This window comes from Barbatula barbatula (genome assembly GCF_947034865.1).
Source record: "Barbatula barbatula genome assembly, chromosome: 4".
Taxonomy (NCBI): Eukaryota; Metazoa; Chordata; class Actinopteri; order Cypriniformes; family Nemacheilidae; genus Barbatula; species Barbatula barbatula.
The window spans coordinates 25,043,838-25,059,454 of record NC_136768.1 but is presented as its reverse complement, the minus strand read 5'-3'; positions in this window follow the sequence as shown (position 1 = coordinate 25,059,454).

Sequence of the window (15,617 nt, the reverse complement as noted above, 5' to 3'; positions counted from 1 at the left end):
CAGTTGAATAATTACAGTATTTAGTGCCATTGTTCCCTTTAAAGCGCCACCTAGTGTCCAATCACCGTGTTATTTTTACCGTGAGCTCAGAGCGATGGTCTACACATATGTTTAAAGCCCCGTGAAGCTATCTCAAACCCTTCTCTAACAACGTTTGTTTAAGTGTTATAGGCTTCGCCCAGTTCAGTTTTTGGGCCCCCTTACCGTGTATGAATTTAAATTTCAACTTTTTTTCAAGTACTTTTGATGTTCACACGCCACAGAAGCACTCTGCGTTTGTTTGGTTCCAATAGGGCGTAAAACCGCGAAGTAGTTAGCAATAGTAGGTATTTAACGTTATCATCGATATCTAATGGACCGTTTTATTGACAGCAATGCTTCAAGAGGCAAAGTTGTTCAGAATGAAGAGAACTATGATTTGATGTAAATATTTTGGGTATAAGTCAAATGTAACGTGATACACAATTGTTTAAGAATTGAAATGCGTCTAAATTTTGCCATTTTAACTGGTTTAGCGCCACCTAGTGTCCAAACACCACTTTCTTTTGTAGGTGACCTCAGAGTGATGGTCTACACATATGTCCCAAGCCCCATGATGATGTGTTAATCCGTTCTATATTTATGGCCATTTTAATGTGATAGGCTCCGCCCAGTTCAGTTTTTGGCCCCCCCTACCGTGTATGAATCGAAATTTCAACTTTTTTTCAATGATTATTTACATTCATACTCCACAGAAGTCATCTGCATTGGTTTGGTTCCTATCGGTTGAAAAACCAAGGACTAGTTCGCGAAAGTAGGTTTTTGACATTATCAGCGATAACTCATGATCCGTTTGATCGACAGAAGCGTGTCCAGAGGCAAAGTTATTCAGAATGAGAAGAGCTATCATATGATAACCATAGTTTGAGTATATGTCAAATGTCACGTGATACACAATTGTTTATGAACTCCAAAAACGTTATTTCGCCCCCAGTGGCCGAATGAGTTCATATTTCTTACAGACCTTCAGGACCACGAGTCGAACAAGCCCAGCGAGTGTCGTTTCGATCGGCCTACGTTAACCCTGTCTAATGAGTGCTCAAACTTCATTGGCCGATGGCGGCCATGTTTTTTGAGAAACCCCAAAGTCCTTTTATACAGTGATGGTGCATGATACAAAGACACACCATACCAAATAATAAGTCGATCGGGCAAACGGTTGGGTAGTTATAGCCCTTTTAGAGTTCATGTATATTATAGCGCCATCTAGTGGCCAAACGCCAACTCCTTCTTACTGTGACCCTGGACTGAGAGTCTACACATAGGGTCCAAGCCTCGTGAAGATAGCTCAAACATTTCACGAGTTATGGCCATTTTAGTTACATTTTCTACTTCCGGTTCGGACGTTTTGATGCCCCCTAGCGACCATGAATCGAAATTTCAACTTTTTTTCAATGAATATTTACATTCACACTCCACAGAATTCATCAGCGTTGGTTTGGTTCAGATTGGGCAAAAATCCAGGGACTAGTTCATTTTTTTTTTTTTTTATAAAATGCAAATTAGCGGAAAAATTTGCATACCGGAAATGAAATCGGAGATAGCCATTTTTTAAGTTTGGAGCCAAGGATTCCAATGACACCAAAAACTTTGTTGTGCGACATCCGGTTTACGAGCAATGAGCCCAAACGCATTGGCCATCGCTATAGCGCCCCCTATGGGCCGATTTGGCTGGGTCACTCTATCTGAGTAACCTGCACATATACAACCAATTGACAAAGTCTCGAGTTTCTACGACTTACGGTTTGGGCTGGGCGATGCGTTTTAGCGCGGAAAAATAATAATAAGAAGAAGAAGAATAAAAATCCTTACAAAAACAATAGGTTTTCAGCCCTTCGGGCTCGAAACCCTAATAATAAATATAGCTGCAAGCAGCAATTATCGGGTTTCGAGAAGTTTAGGTAAGTAAACGTCGACCAGTCTCAGGGATGGCAAACTAACATGTCCACAATCGACAATACAACCCCACACCCAGAAAAATGAGTCAAAGGGTCAGCATTGGCTCATACAGACCCAGGCATGCTCACACACACATGCACATATAGGACATAGATTACATTTTCTCATATCAAGTCATTCGAACAATTCAGTAGCGAGACTCACGTTATCAGGATAAATTAGTCAAATCCATTTCAGAAATTGCCCTAACACACATCCTCAATGAATGATAGGCCTTTAGACCCAGAATTTTGACTTAGGTGATCAGTAACGGTCTATTCAGACAACGCATGCTTACAAAGACATGTATGAAAAGCCCATTTGAATGAATATTTCACCTTTTGGACTTTTATGAAGGCATGCCTCTTCTGATGAGCATGCTTGTTTTGAGTCATAATATGTGTAATACTACTTAATTGCAAGTCAGTTGGATTATTTATTAAGGAGTAGCAACCTTTAACGTACATTATTCACGTTAATATAAAAAAGGACCCTGTAATGGTCACATAACAAAAAAAACTCAACATGTTTTTAATCATTGTTGACCTAGAGAGTCCAGAGAATTGTACTATGGTGGAAATTTTGAAATTGCTTGAAAATCAAAGAACTAGTTTGCAAAAGTACGATTTTAACATCATTAGCAATAACTCCTGAACCGTTTGATTGACATCAATAGATCAAGAGGCAAATTTGTTCAGAATGAGAAGAGCTATCATATGATATCAATAATTTGTGTGTTTGTCAAATGTCACGTGATACACAATTGTTTAAGTAATGAAATACGCGTCAATTTTGCCATTTCTACTGGTCTAGCGCCACCTAGTGTCCAAACGGCACCTTCTTTTGTAGGTGACCTCGGAGTGATGGTCTACACATATGTTCCAAGCCCCATGATGATGTGTCAATCCGTTTTGGATTTATGGCCATTTTAATGTGATAGGCTCCGCCCAGTTCAGTTTTTGCCCCCCCCTACCGTGTATGAATATAAATTTCAACTTTTTTTCAATGATTATTTACATTCACACTCCACAGAAGTCATCTGCATTGGTTTGGTTCTGATCGGTTGAAAAACCAAGGACTAGTTCGCGAAAGTAGATTTTTGACATCGTCAGCGATAACTCACGAACCGTTTGATCGACAGAAGCGTGTCCAGAGGCAAAGTTGTTCAGAATGAGAAGAGCTATCATATGACGTAAATAGTTTGAGTATGTGTCAAATATCACGTGATACACAATTGTTTATGCACTCCAAAACCGTTACTTCGCCCCCCGGTGGCTGAATGAGTTCATATTTCTTACAGACCTTCAGGACCACGAGTCGAACAAGCCCAGCGAGTGTCGTTTTGATCGGCCCCCGTTAACCCTGTGTAATGAGTGCTCAAAATTCATTGGCCGATAGCGGCCATGTTTTTTGAGAAACGTCAAAGTTCTTTTATACAGTCACGGTGCATGACACAAAGACACACCATACCAAATAATAAGTCAATCGGGCAAAGGGTTGCGTAGTTATAGCCTCTTTCGAGTTCTTTGCTATTATAGCGCCACCTAGTGGCCAAACACCGAGTCTTTTTTATTGTGACCCCGGACTGAGGGTCTACATATACGGTCTAAGCCCCGTGAAGATAGCTCAAACGGTTCACGAGTTATGGTCATTTTAGTGAAACTGGCTACTTCCGGTTCGGACGTTTTGATGCCCCCTAGCGACCCTGAATCGAAATTTCAACTTCTTTTTATGATTATTCATATTCACACTCCACAGAATTCATCAGCGTTGGTTTGGTTCCGATCGGGCAAAAATCCAGGGACTAGTTCATTTTTTTTTTTTTTTACAAAATGCAAATTAGCGAAAAAATTTGCATACCGGAAATGAAATCGGAGATATACGTTTTTTAAGTTTGGAGCCAAGGATTCCAATGACACTAAACACTTTGTTGTGCGACATCCGGTTTACGAGCATTGAGCCCAAACACATTGGCCATCGCTATAGCGCCCCCTATGGACCGACATGGCTGGCTCCGAGTATCTGAGTAGCGTGCAAGACTACTACCATCTGACCAAGTCTCGAGTTTCTACGACTTATGGTTTGGGCTGGGCAATGCGTTTTATGGCGGAATAATAATAATAAGAAGAAGAAGAAGAAGAATAAAAATCCTTACAAAAACAATAGGTTTTCAGCACTTCGTGCTCGAAACCCTAAATATAGCTGCAAGCAGCGATTCCCGGGTTCGAGCAGTCTAAAGCGTCAAGATTGTTCAGAATGAAGAGAACTAGCGGCCAAAAGGCGCTGCCTTTAGTAGGTGACCTCAGAGCTAGTTCTTGAGTTATGGCCATTTTATTGTAAAAGGCTCCGCATGATTAGAACTTTTGGCGTGCGTCCCTTATCGACCTTGAAAGGAAATTTCAAGTTCTTTTCGATAATTATTGACATTCACACTCCACAGAAGTCATCTGAATCGGTTTGGTTCCGATTAATCGAAAAACCTAGGACGAGTTCGCGAAAGTAGGTTTTTGACATCATCGGCGATAACTCACAAACCGTTTGTTTGACAGAAGCGGTTCCAGAGGCAAAGTTGTTCAGAATGAGAAGAGCTATCATATGATGTAAATAGTTTGAGTATATGTCAAATGTCACGTGATACACAATTGTTTTTGCAACCAAAAACACTTCAATTTAGCCATTTTTACTGTTATAGCGCCACCTAGTGTCCAAACGCCGCGGCCTTAGGTATGTGACCTCGGAATGATGGTCTTCACCTATGTTTCAAGCCCCATGATGATATCTCTAATAGTTATTGAGTTATTGTCATTTTAATGTAATAGGCCCCGCCCATATTTTTATTTTGGTGCCCCTAAGCGACCTTGAAAGGAAATTTCAACTTTTTTTCGATAATTATTGACATTCACACTCCACAGAAGTCATCTGAATCGGTTTGGTTCCGATTAATCGAAAAACCTAGGACGAGTTCGCGAAAGTAGGTTTTTGACATCATCAGCGATAACTCACGAACCGTTTGATCGACAGAAGCGGTTCCAGAGGCAAAGTTGTTCAGAATGAGGAGAGCTATCAAATAATGTAAATAGTTTGAGTATATGTCAAATGTCACGTGATACACAATTGTTTAAGGACTCCAAAAACGTTATTTCGCCCCCAGTGGCCGAATGACTTCATATTTCTTACAGACCTTTTTGACCATGAGTCGAACAAGCCCACCGAGTGTCGTTTCGATCGGCCTCCGTTAAGTCGGTCTAAGGAGTGCTCAAACTTCATTGGCCGATGGCGGCCATGTTTTTTTAGATACGCCAATGTCCTTTTCTAGAATCATGGTACATGACACAAAGACACATCATACCAAGAAATTAGTCGATCGGGCAAACTGTTGGGTAGTTATTGCCCTTTTCGAGAAAATGTATATTATAGCGCCACCTAGAGGCCAAACGCCGACTTTTTTATACTGTTACCTCGGACTGAGAGTATAAACATATAGTCCAAGCCCCGTGAATATATCTCAAACGGTTCACGAGTTATAACCATTTTAGTAAAATTAGCTCCTTCCGGTTCCGACGTTTTGGCGCCCCCCGGCCACCGCAAATCGAATTTTAACTTTTTTTTGATAATTATTTACATTCACACTCCAAAGAATTCATCAGCATTGGTCTGGTTCCGATTGGGCAAAAATCCAGAGACTAGTTACATTTTTTTATTTTTTCATAAAATGCAAATTAGCGAAAAAATTAGCATACCGGAAATGAAATCGGAGATATACGTTTTTTAAGTTTTGAGCCAATGATCACATGTATCTAGAACACTGGGGCGTGCGACAAGCGATTTAGGAATTATGAGCGCAAACGCATTCAGCATCGCTGTAGCGCCACCTATGGGCCGACATGGCTGGCTCCGAGTATCTGAGTAGCGAGCAATACTACTACCATCTGACCGAATCTCAGCTCTGTCCGACTTACGGTTTGGGCTGCACGATCAGTTTTACGGCGGAAAAATAATAATAATAATAAAAGCTACAAATACAATAGGTTTCTAGCCCTTCGGGCTCGAACCCTAAATATAGCTGCAAGCAGCAATTATCGGGTTTCGAGAGGTTTAGGTTAGTAAATGTCGACGGGCTTCAGGGATGGCAAACTAACATGTCCACAATCGACAATACAACCCCACACCCAGAAAAATGAGTCAGATGGTCAGCATTGGCTCATACAGACCGAGGCATGAGCACACACACATGCACATATAGGACATACATTACATTTTCTTATATCAAGTGATTCAGATAATTCAGTAGCGAGACTCACGTTATCAGGATAAATTAGTCAAATCCATTTCAGAAATGGCCCTAACACACATCCTCAATGAATGATAGGCCTTTAGACCCAGAATGTTGACTTAGGTGATCAGTAACGGTCTAAGCAGACTACTCATGCTTACAAAGACATGTATGAAAAGCCCATTAGAATGAATATTTCACGTTTTGGACTTTTATGAAGGCATGCCTCTTCCGATGAGCATCAGATGTTGCATGCTTGTTTTGAGTCATAATATGTATAATACTACTTAATTGCAAGTCAGTTGGATTATTTATTAAGGAGAAGCGACCTTTAACGTACATTTTCAGGTTAATATAATAAAGGACCCTGTAATGGTCACACAACAAAAAAACTCAACATGTTTTTGATAATTATTGACCTAAAGAGTCCAGAGAATTGTACTATGGTGGAAATGTTTAAATTGCTTGAAAATCAAACAACTAGTTTGCAAAAGTAAGTTTTTAACATCATCAGCAATAACTCCTGAACCGTTTGATTGACATCAATGGATCAAGAGGCAAATTTGTTCAGAATGAGAAGAGCTATCATATGATATCAATAGTTTGTGTGTATGTCAAATTTCACGTGATACACAATTGTTTATGCACTCTAAAAACGTTACTTCGCCCCCCGGTGGCCGAATGAGTTCATATTTCTTACAGACCTTCTGGACCACGAGTCGAATAAGCCCAGCGAGTGTCGTTTCGATAGGCCCCCGTTAACCCTGTCTAATGAGTGCTCAAAATTCATTGGCCGATGTCGGCCATGTTTTTTGAGAAACGCCAAAGTCCTTTTATACAGTCACGGTGCATGACACAAAGACACACCATACCAAATAATAAGTCGATCGGGCAAACGGTTGCGTAGTTATAGTTCTTTTCGAGTTCTTTGCTATTATAGCGCCACCTAGTGGCCAAACACCGAGTCTTTTTTATTGTGACCCCGGACTGAGGGTCTACATATACGGTCTAAGCCCCGTGAAGATAGCTTAAACGGTTTACGAGTTATGGTCATTTTAGTGAAACAGGCTACTTCCGGTTCGGACGTTTTGATGCCCCCTAGCGACCCTGAATCGAAATTTCAACTTCTTTTTATGAGTTTTCATATTCACACTCCACGGAATTCATCAGCGTTGGTTTGGTTCCGATCGGGCAAAAATCCAGGGACTAGTTCTTTTTTTTTTTTTTTCATAAAATGCAAATTAGCGGAAAAATTTGCATACCGGAAATGAAATCGGAGATAGCCATTTTTTAAGTTTGGAGCCAAGGATTCCAATGACACCATAAACTTTGTTGTGCGACATCCGGTTTACGAGCATTGAGCCCAAACGCATTGGCCATCGCTATAGCGCCCCCTATGGGTCGATTTGGCTGGGTCACTGTATCTGAGTAACCTGCACAGATACAACCAATTGACAAAGTCTCGAGTTTCTACGACTTACGGTTTGGGCTGGGCGATGTGTTTTATGGCGGAAAAATAATAATAATAAGAAGAAGAAATATAGCTGCAAGCAGCGATTCCCGGGTTCGAGCAGTCTAAAGCGTCAAGATTGTTCAGAACGAAGAGAACTAGCGGCCAAAAGGCGCTGCCTTTAGTAGGTGACCTCGGAGCTAGTTCTTGAGTTATGGCCATTTTAATGTAAAAGGCTCCGCATATTAAGAACTTTTGGCGTACGTCCCTTATCGACCTTGAAAGGAAATTTCAACTTTTTTTCGATAGTTATTGACATTCACACTCCACAGAAGTCATCTGCATTGGTTTGGTTCCGATCGGTCAAAAAACCAAGGACTAGTTCGCGAAAGTAGGTTTTTGACATCATCTGCGATAACTCACAAACCGTTTGTTTGACAGAAGTGGTTCCAGAGGCAAAGTTGTTCAGAATGAGGAGAGCTATCATATGATGTAAATAGTTTGAGTATATGTCAAATGTCACGTGATACACAATTGTTTTTGCAACCAAAACTCGTAAATTTAGCCATTTTTACTGTTATAGCGCCACCTAGTGTCCAAACGCCGCGGCCTTAGGTTTGTGACGTCGGAGTTATGGTCTTCACATATGTTTCAAGCCCCATGATGAGATCTCATATAGTTATTGAGTTATGGCCATTTAAATGTAATAGGCCCCGCCCATTTTTTTATTTTGATGCCCCTAAGCAACCTTGAAAGGAAATTTCAACTTTCTTACGATAATTATTGACATTCACACTCCACAGAAGTCATCTGCATTGGTTTGGTTCCGATCGGTCAAAAAACCTAGGACGAGTTCACGAAAGTAGGTTTTTGACATCATCGGCGATAACTCATGAACCGTTTGTTTGACAGAAGTGGTTCTAGAGGCAAAGTTGTTCAGAATGAGGAGAGCTATCATATGACGTAAATAGTTTGCGTATATGTCAAATTTCACGTGATACACAATTGTTTTTGAAACCAAAAACACGTCAATTTAGCCATTTTTACTGTTATAGCGCCACCTAGTGTCCAAACGCCGCGCCCTTACGTATGTGACCTCTGAGTGATGGTCTTCACATATTTTTCAAGCCCCATGATCATATCTCTAATAGTTATTGAGTTATGGCCATTTAAATGAAATAGGCCCCGCCCATTTTTTTATTTTGGTGCCCCTAAGCGACCTTGAAAGGAAATTTCAACTTTTTTTCGATAATTATTGATATTCACACTCCACAGAAGTCATCTGAATCGGTTTGGTTCCGATTAATCGAAAAACCTAGGACGAGTTCGCGAAAGTAGGTTTTTGACATCATCAGCGATAACTCACGAACCGTTTAATCGACAGAAGTGGTTCAAGAGGCAAAGTTGTTCAGAATGAGAAGAGCTATCATTTGATGTAAATAGTTTGAGTATTTGTCAAATGTCACGTGACACACAATTGTTAAAGGACTCCAAAAACGTTATTTCGCCCCCAGTGGCCGAATGACTTCATATTTCTTACAGACCTTCTTGACCATCAGTGGAACAAGCCCAGCGAGTGTCGTTTCGATCGGCCTCCGTTAAGTCGGTCTAAGGAGTGCTCAAACTTCATTGGCCGATGGCGGCCATGTTTTTTTAGATACGCCAATGTCCTTTTCTAGAATCATGGTACATGACACAAAGACACACCATACCAAGAAATTAGTCGATCGGGCAAACTGTTGGGTAGTTATTGCCCTTTTCGAGAAAATGTATATTATAGCGCCACCTTGAGGCCAAACGCCGACTTTTTTATACCGTGACCTCGGACTGAGAGTATAAACATATGGTCCAAGCCTCGTGAAGATAGCTCAAACGGTTCACGAGTTATAACCATTTTAATCAAATATGCCCCTTCCGGTTCAGACGTTTTGTCGCCCCCCAGCCACCACGGATCGAAATTTCAACTTTTTTTCGATAATTATTTACATTCACACTCCACAGAATTCATCAGCGTTGGTTTGGTTCCGATCCGGCAAAAATCCAGAGACTAGTTCATTTTTTTTTTTTTGCATAAAATGCAAATTACCGAAAAAATTTGCATACCGGAAATGAAATCGGACCTATACGTTTTTTAAGTTTTGAGCCAATGATTACAATGATATAAGACACTTGGGTGTGCGACAAACGGTTTAGGAGTAATGAGCGTAAAGGCGCTTTTTATCACTGTAGCGCCACCTATGGGCCGACATGGCTGGCTCCGTGTATCTGAGTAGCGAGCAAGACTACTACCATCTGACCAAGTCTCAGCTCTGTCGGCCTTACGGTTTGGGCTGCCCATTCAGTTTTAGGGAAGAATAATAAGAAGAAGAATAAAACCAACAAATACAATAGGTTTCTAGCCCTACGGGCTCGAACCCTAAATATAGCTGCAAGCAGCAATTATCGGGTTTCGAGAAGTTTAGGTAAGTAAACGTCGACCAGTCTCAGGGATGGCAAACTAACATGTCCACAATCGACAATACAACCCCACACCCAGAATAATGAGTCAGACGGTCAGAATTGGCTCATACAGACCCAGGCATGCTTACACACACATGCACATATAGGACATACATTACATTTTCTCATATCAAGTCATTCGGACAATTCAGTAGCGAGACTCACGTTATCAGGATAAATTAGTCAAATCCATTTCAGAAATGGCCCTAACACACATCCTCAATGAATGATAGGCCTTTAGACCCAGAATTTTGACTTAGGTGATCAGTAACGGTCTATTCAGACAACGCATGCTTACAAAGACATGTATGAAAAGCCCATTTGAATGAATATTTCACCTTTTGGACTTTTATGAAGGCTTGCCTCTTCTGATGAGCATGCTTGTTTTGAGTCATAATATGTGTAATACTACTTAATTGCAAGTCAGTTGGATTATTTATTAAGGAGTAGCAACCTTTAACGTACATTAGTCACGTTAATATAAAAAAGGACCCTGTAATGGTCACATAACAAAAAAAACTCAACATGTTTTTAATCATTATTGACCTAGAGAGTCCAGAGAATTGTACTATGGTGGAAATTTTGAAATTGCTTGAAAATCAAAGAACTAGTTTGCAAAAGTACGATTTTAACATCATCAGCAATAACTCCTGAACCGTTTGATTGACATCAATAGATCAAGAGGCAAATTTGTTCAGAATGAGAAGAGCTATCATATGATATCAATAATTTGTGTGTATGTTAAATGTCACGTGATACACAATTGTTTAAGTAATGAAATACGCGTCAATTTAGCCATTTCTACTGGTCTAGCGCCACCTAGTGTCCAAACGGCACCTTCTTTTGTAGGTGACCTCGGAGTGATGGTCTACACATATGTTCCAAGCCCCATGATGATGTGTTAATCCGTTCTGGATTTATGGCCATTTTAATGTGATAGGCTCCGCCCAGTTCAGTTTTTGCCCCCCCCCACCGTGTATGAATATAAATTTCAACTTTTTTCAATGATTATTTACATTCACACTCCACAGAAGTCATCTGTATTGGTTTGGTTCCGATCGGTTGAAAAACCAAGGACTAGTTCGCGAAAGTAGATTTTTGACATCGTCAGCGATAACTCTCGATCCGTTTGATCGACAGAAGCGTGTCCAGAGGCAAAGTTGTTAAGAATGAGAAGAGCAAACATATGATGTAAATAGTTTGAGTATGTGTCAAATGTCACGTGATACAGAATTGTTTATGCACTCTAAAACCGTTACTTCGCCCCCTAGTGGCCGAATGAGTTCATATTTCTTACAGACCTTCAGGACCACGAGTTGAACAAGCCCAGCGAGTGTCGTTTCGATCGGCCCCCGTTAACCCTGTGTAATGAGTGCTCAAAATTCATTGGCCGATGGCGGCCATGTTTTTTGAGAAACCCCAAAGTCCTTTTATACAGTCATGGTGCATGACACAAAGACACACCATACCAAATAATAAGTCGATCGGGCCAACGGTTGGGTAGTTATTGCCGTTTTCGAGATATTTGCTATTATAGCGCCACCTAGTGGCCAAACACCGAGTCTTTTTTATTATGACCCCGGACTGAGGGTCCTCACATATGGTCTAAGCCCCGTGAAGATAGCTCAAACCGTTCTCTAGGTATAGCCATTTTAGCGAAATAGGCAACTTTCGGTTCGGATGTTTTGATGCCCCCTAGCGACCCTGAATCGAATTTTCAACTTTCTTTTATGATTATTCATATTCACACTCCACAGAATTAATCAGCGTTGGTTTGGTTCCGATCGGGCAAAAATCCAGGGACTAGTTCATTTTTTTTTTTTTTCATAAAATGCAAATTAGCGAAAAAATTTGCATACCGGAAATGAAATCGGAGATATACGTTTTTTAAGTTTGGAGCCAAGGATTCCAATGACACCAAACACTTTGTTGTGCGACATCCGGTTTACGAGCATTGAGCCCAAACGCATTGGCCATCGCTATAGCGCCACCTATGGACCGACATGGCTGGCTCCGAGTATCTGAGTAGCGTGCAAGACTACTACCATCCGACCAAGTCTCGAGTTTCTACGACTTACGGTTTGGGTTGGGCGACGCGTTTTATGGCGGAATAATAATAATAAGAAGAAGAAGAAGAAGAATAAAAATCCTTACAAAAACAATAGGTTTTCAGCACTTCGTGCTCGAAACCCTAAATATAGCTGCAAGCAGCAATTATCGGGTTTCGAGAAGTTTAGGTAAGTAAACGTCGACCAGTCTCAGGGATGGCACACTAACATGTCCACAATCGACAATACAACCCCACACCCAGAAAAACGAGGCAAAGGGTCAGCATTGGCTCATACAGACCCAGGCATGCTCACACACACATGCACATAAAGGACATAGATTACATTTTCTTATATCAAGTCATTCGTATAATTCAGTAGCGAGACTCACGTTATCAGGATAAATTAGTCAAATCCATTTCAGAAATTGCCCTAACACACATCCTCAATGAATGATAGGCCTTTAGACCCAGAATTTTGACTTAGGTGATCAGTAACGGTCTATGCAGACTACTCATGCTTACAAAGACATGTATGAAAAGCCCATTTGAATGAATATTTCGCCTTTTGGACTTTTATGAAGCTATGCCTCTTCTGATGAGCATGCTTGTTTTGAGTCATAATATGTATAATACTACTTAATTGCAAGTCAGTTGGATTATTTATTAAGGAGTAGCAACCTTTAACGTACATTATTCACGTTAATATAAAAAAGGACCCTGTAATGGTCACACAACAAAAAAAACTCAACATGTTTTTAATCATTGTTGACCTAGAGAGTCCAGAGAATTCTACTATGGTGGAAATTTTGAAATTGCTTGAAAATCAAAGAACTAGTTTGCAAAAGTACGATTTTAACATCATCAGCAATAACTCCTGAACCATTTGATTGACATCAATAGATCAAGAGGCAAATTTGTTCAGAATGAGAAGAGCTATCATATGATATCAATAGTTTGTGTGTTTGTCAAATGTCACGTGATACACAATTGTTTAAGTAATGAAATACACGTCAATTTTGCCATTTTTACTGTTTTAGCGCCACCTAGTGTCCAAACGCCACCTTCTTTTGAAGGTGACCTCAGAGTGATGGTCTACACATATGTTCCAAGCCCCATGATGATGTGTTAAGCCGTTCTGGATTTATGGCCATTTTAATGTGATAGGCTCCGCCCAGTTCAGTTTTTGCCCCCCCCTACCGTGTATGAATATAAATTTCAACTTTTTTTCAATGATTATTTACATTCACACTCCACAGAAGTCATCTGCATTGGTTTGGTTCCGATCGGTTGAAAAACCAAGGACTAGTTCGCGAAAGTAGATTTTTGACATCGTCAGCGATAACTCACGAACCGTTTGATTGACAGAAGCGTGTCAGGAGACAAAGTTGTTCAGAATGAGAAGAACTATCATATGATGTAAATAGTTTGAGTATATGTCAAATGTCACGTGATACACAATTGTTTATGCACTCTAAAACCGTTACTTCGCCCCCCGGTGGCCGAATGAGTTCATATTTCTTACAGACCTTCAGGACCACGAGTCGAACAAGCCCAGCGAGTGTCATTTTGATCGGCCCCTGTTAACCCTGTGTAATGAGTGCTCAAAATTCATTGGCCGATAGCGGCCATGTTTTTTGAGAAACGTCAAAGTCCTTTTATACAGTCACGGTGCATGACACAAAGACACACCATACCAAATAATAAGTCAATCGGGCAAACGGTTGCGTAGTTAGAGCCTTTTTCGACTTCTTTGCTATTATAGCGCCACCTAGTGACCAAACACCGAGTCTTTTTTATTGTTACCCCGGACTGAGGGTCTACATATACGGTCTAAGCCCCGTGAAGATAGCTCAAACGGTTCACGAGTTATGGTCATTTTAGTGAAACAGGCTACTTCCGGTTCGGACGTTTTGATGCCCCCTAGGGACCCTGAATCGAAATTTCAACTTCCTTTTATGATTATTCATATTCACACTCCACAGAATTCATCAGCGTTGGTTTGGTTCCGATCGGGCAAAAATCCAGGGACTAGTTCATTTTTTTTTTTTTTCATAAAATGCAAATTAGCGGAAAAATTTGCATACCGGAAATGAAATCGGAGATATACGTTTTTTAAGTTTGGAGCCAAGGATTCCAATGACACCAAACACTTTGTAGTGCGACATCCGGTTTACGAGCATTGAGCCCAAACGCATTGGCCATCGCTATAGCGCCACCTATGGACCGACATGGCTGGCTCCGAGTATCTGAGTAGCGTGCAAGACTACAACCATCCGACAAAGTCTCGAGTTTCTACGACTTACGGTTTGGGCTGGGCAACGCGTTTTATGGCGGAATAATAATAATAAGAAGAAGAAGAAGAAGAATAAAAATCCTTACAAAAACAATAGGTTTTCAGCACTTCGTGCTCGAAACCCTAATAAAGCTGCAAGCAGCCTTTAAGCGGGTTTCGAGGTTTAAGGCAGTCAAAAGCAGTCATGCATTCATGAACTGGTTAGGGGGTCAAACCTCAACACACGCATGAAGGATCAAAGTCCAACACACACAGAAAAATGACAGGTATCAACTCATAGAAACTATGCATGGTTACAGAAGCATGCACATATACTACAAGCAGGTCAAATAATTTGGACAATTCGTTAATGAGTATCCGATTTTCATTGTTGTTGGCTTTTAAATTGAAGCGAAGGTGCTTCAAAACTCAAGAAGTCTGAAGTTCCTGGGCCGAGACGTTTGTTTTCAAAGCGTATCAGAACCTGTAGATGTATGTCACGTTATACACAATTGTTTCGCCCCCAGTGGCCAAATGAGTTCATATTTCTTACAGACCTTCAGGACCGGGACACGAACAAGCCCTGCGAGTGTCATTTTGATCGGCCTGTGTTAACCCTGTCTATTGAGTGCTAAAATTTCATTGGCCGATGGCGGCCATGTTTTTTGAGAAACGCCAAAGTCCTTTTATACAGTCAGGGTGCATGACACAAAGACACACCATACCAAATAATAAGTCGATCAGGCAAACGGTTGCGTAGTTCTAGCCCTTTTCGAGTTATTTGCTATTATAGCGCCACCTAGTGGCCAAACACAGAGTTATTTTTATTGTGACCCCGGACTGAGGGTCTACATATACGGTCTAAGCCCCGTGAAGATAGCTCAAACCGTTCTGTAGATATAGCCATTTTAGTGAAATAGGCAACTATCGGTTCACACGTTTTAGAACCCCCTAGCGACCCTGAATAGAAATTTCAACTTTTTTTCAACGAATATTTACATTCACACTCCACAGAATTCATCAGCGTTGGTTTGGTTCCGATCGGGCAAGAATCCAGGGAGTAGTTCATTTTTGTTTTTTTTTATAAAATGCAAAT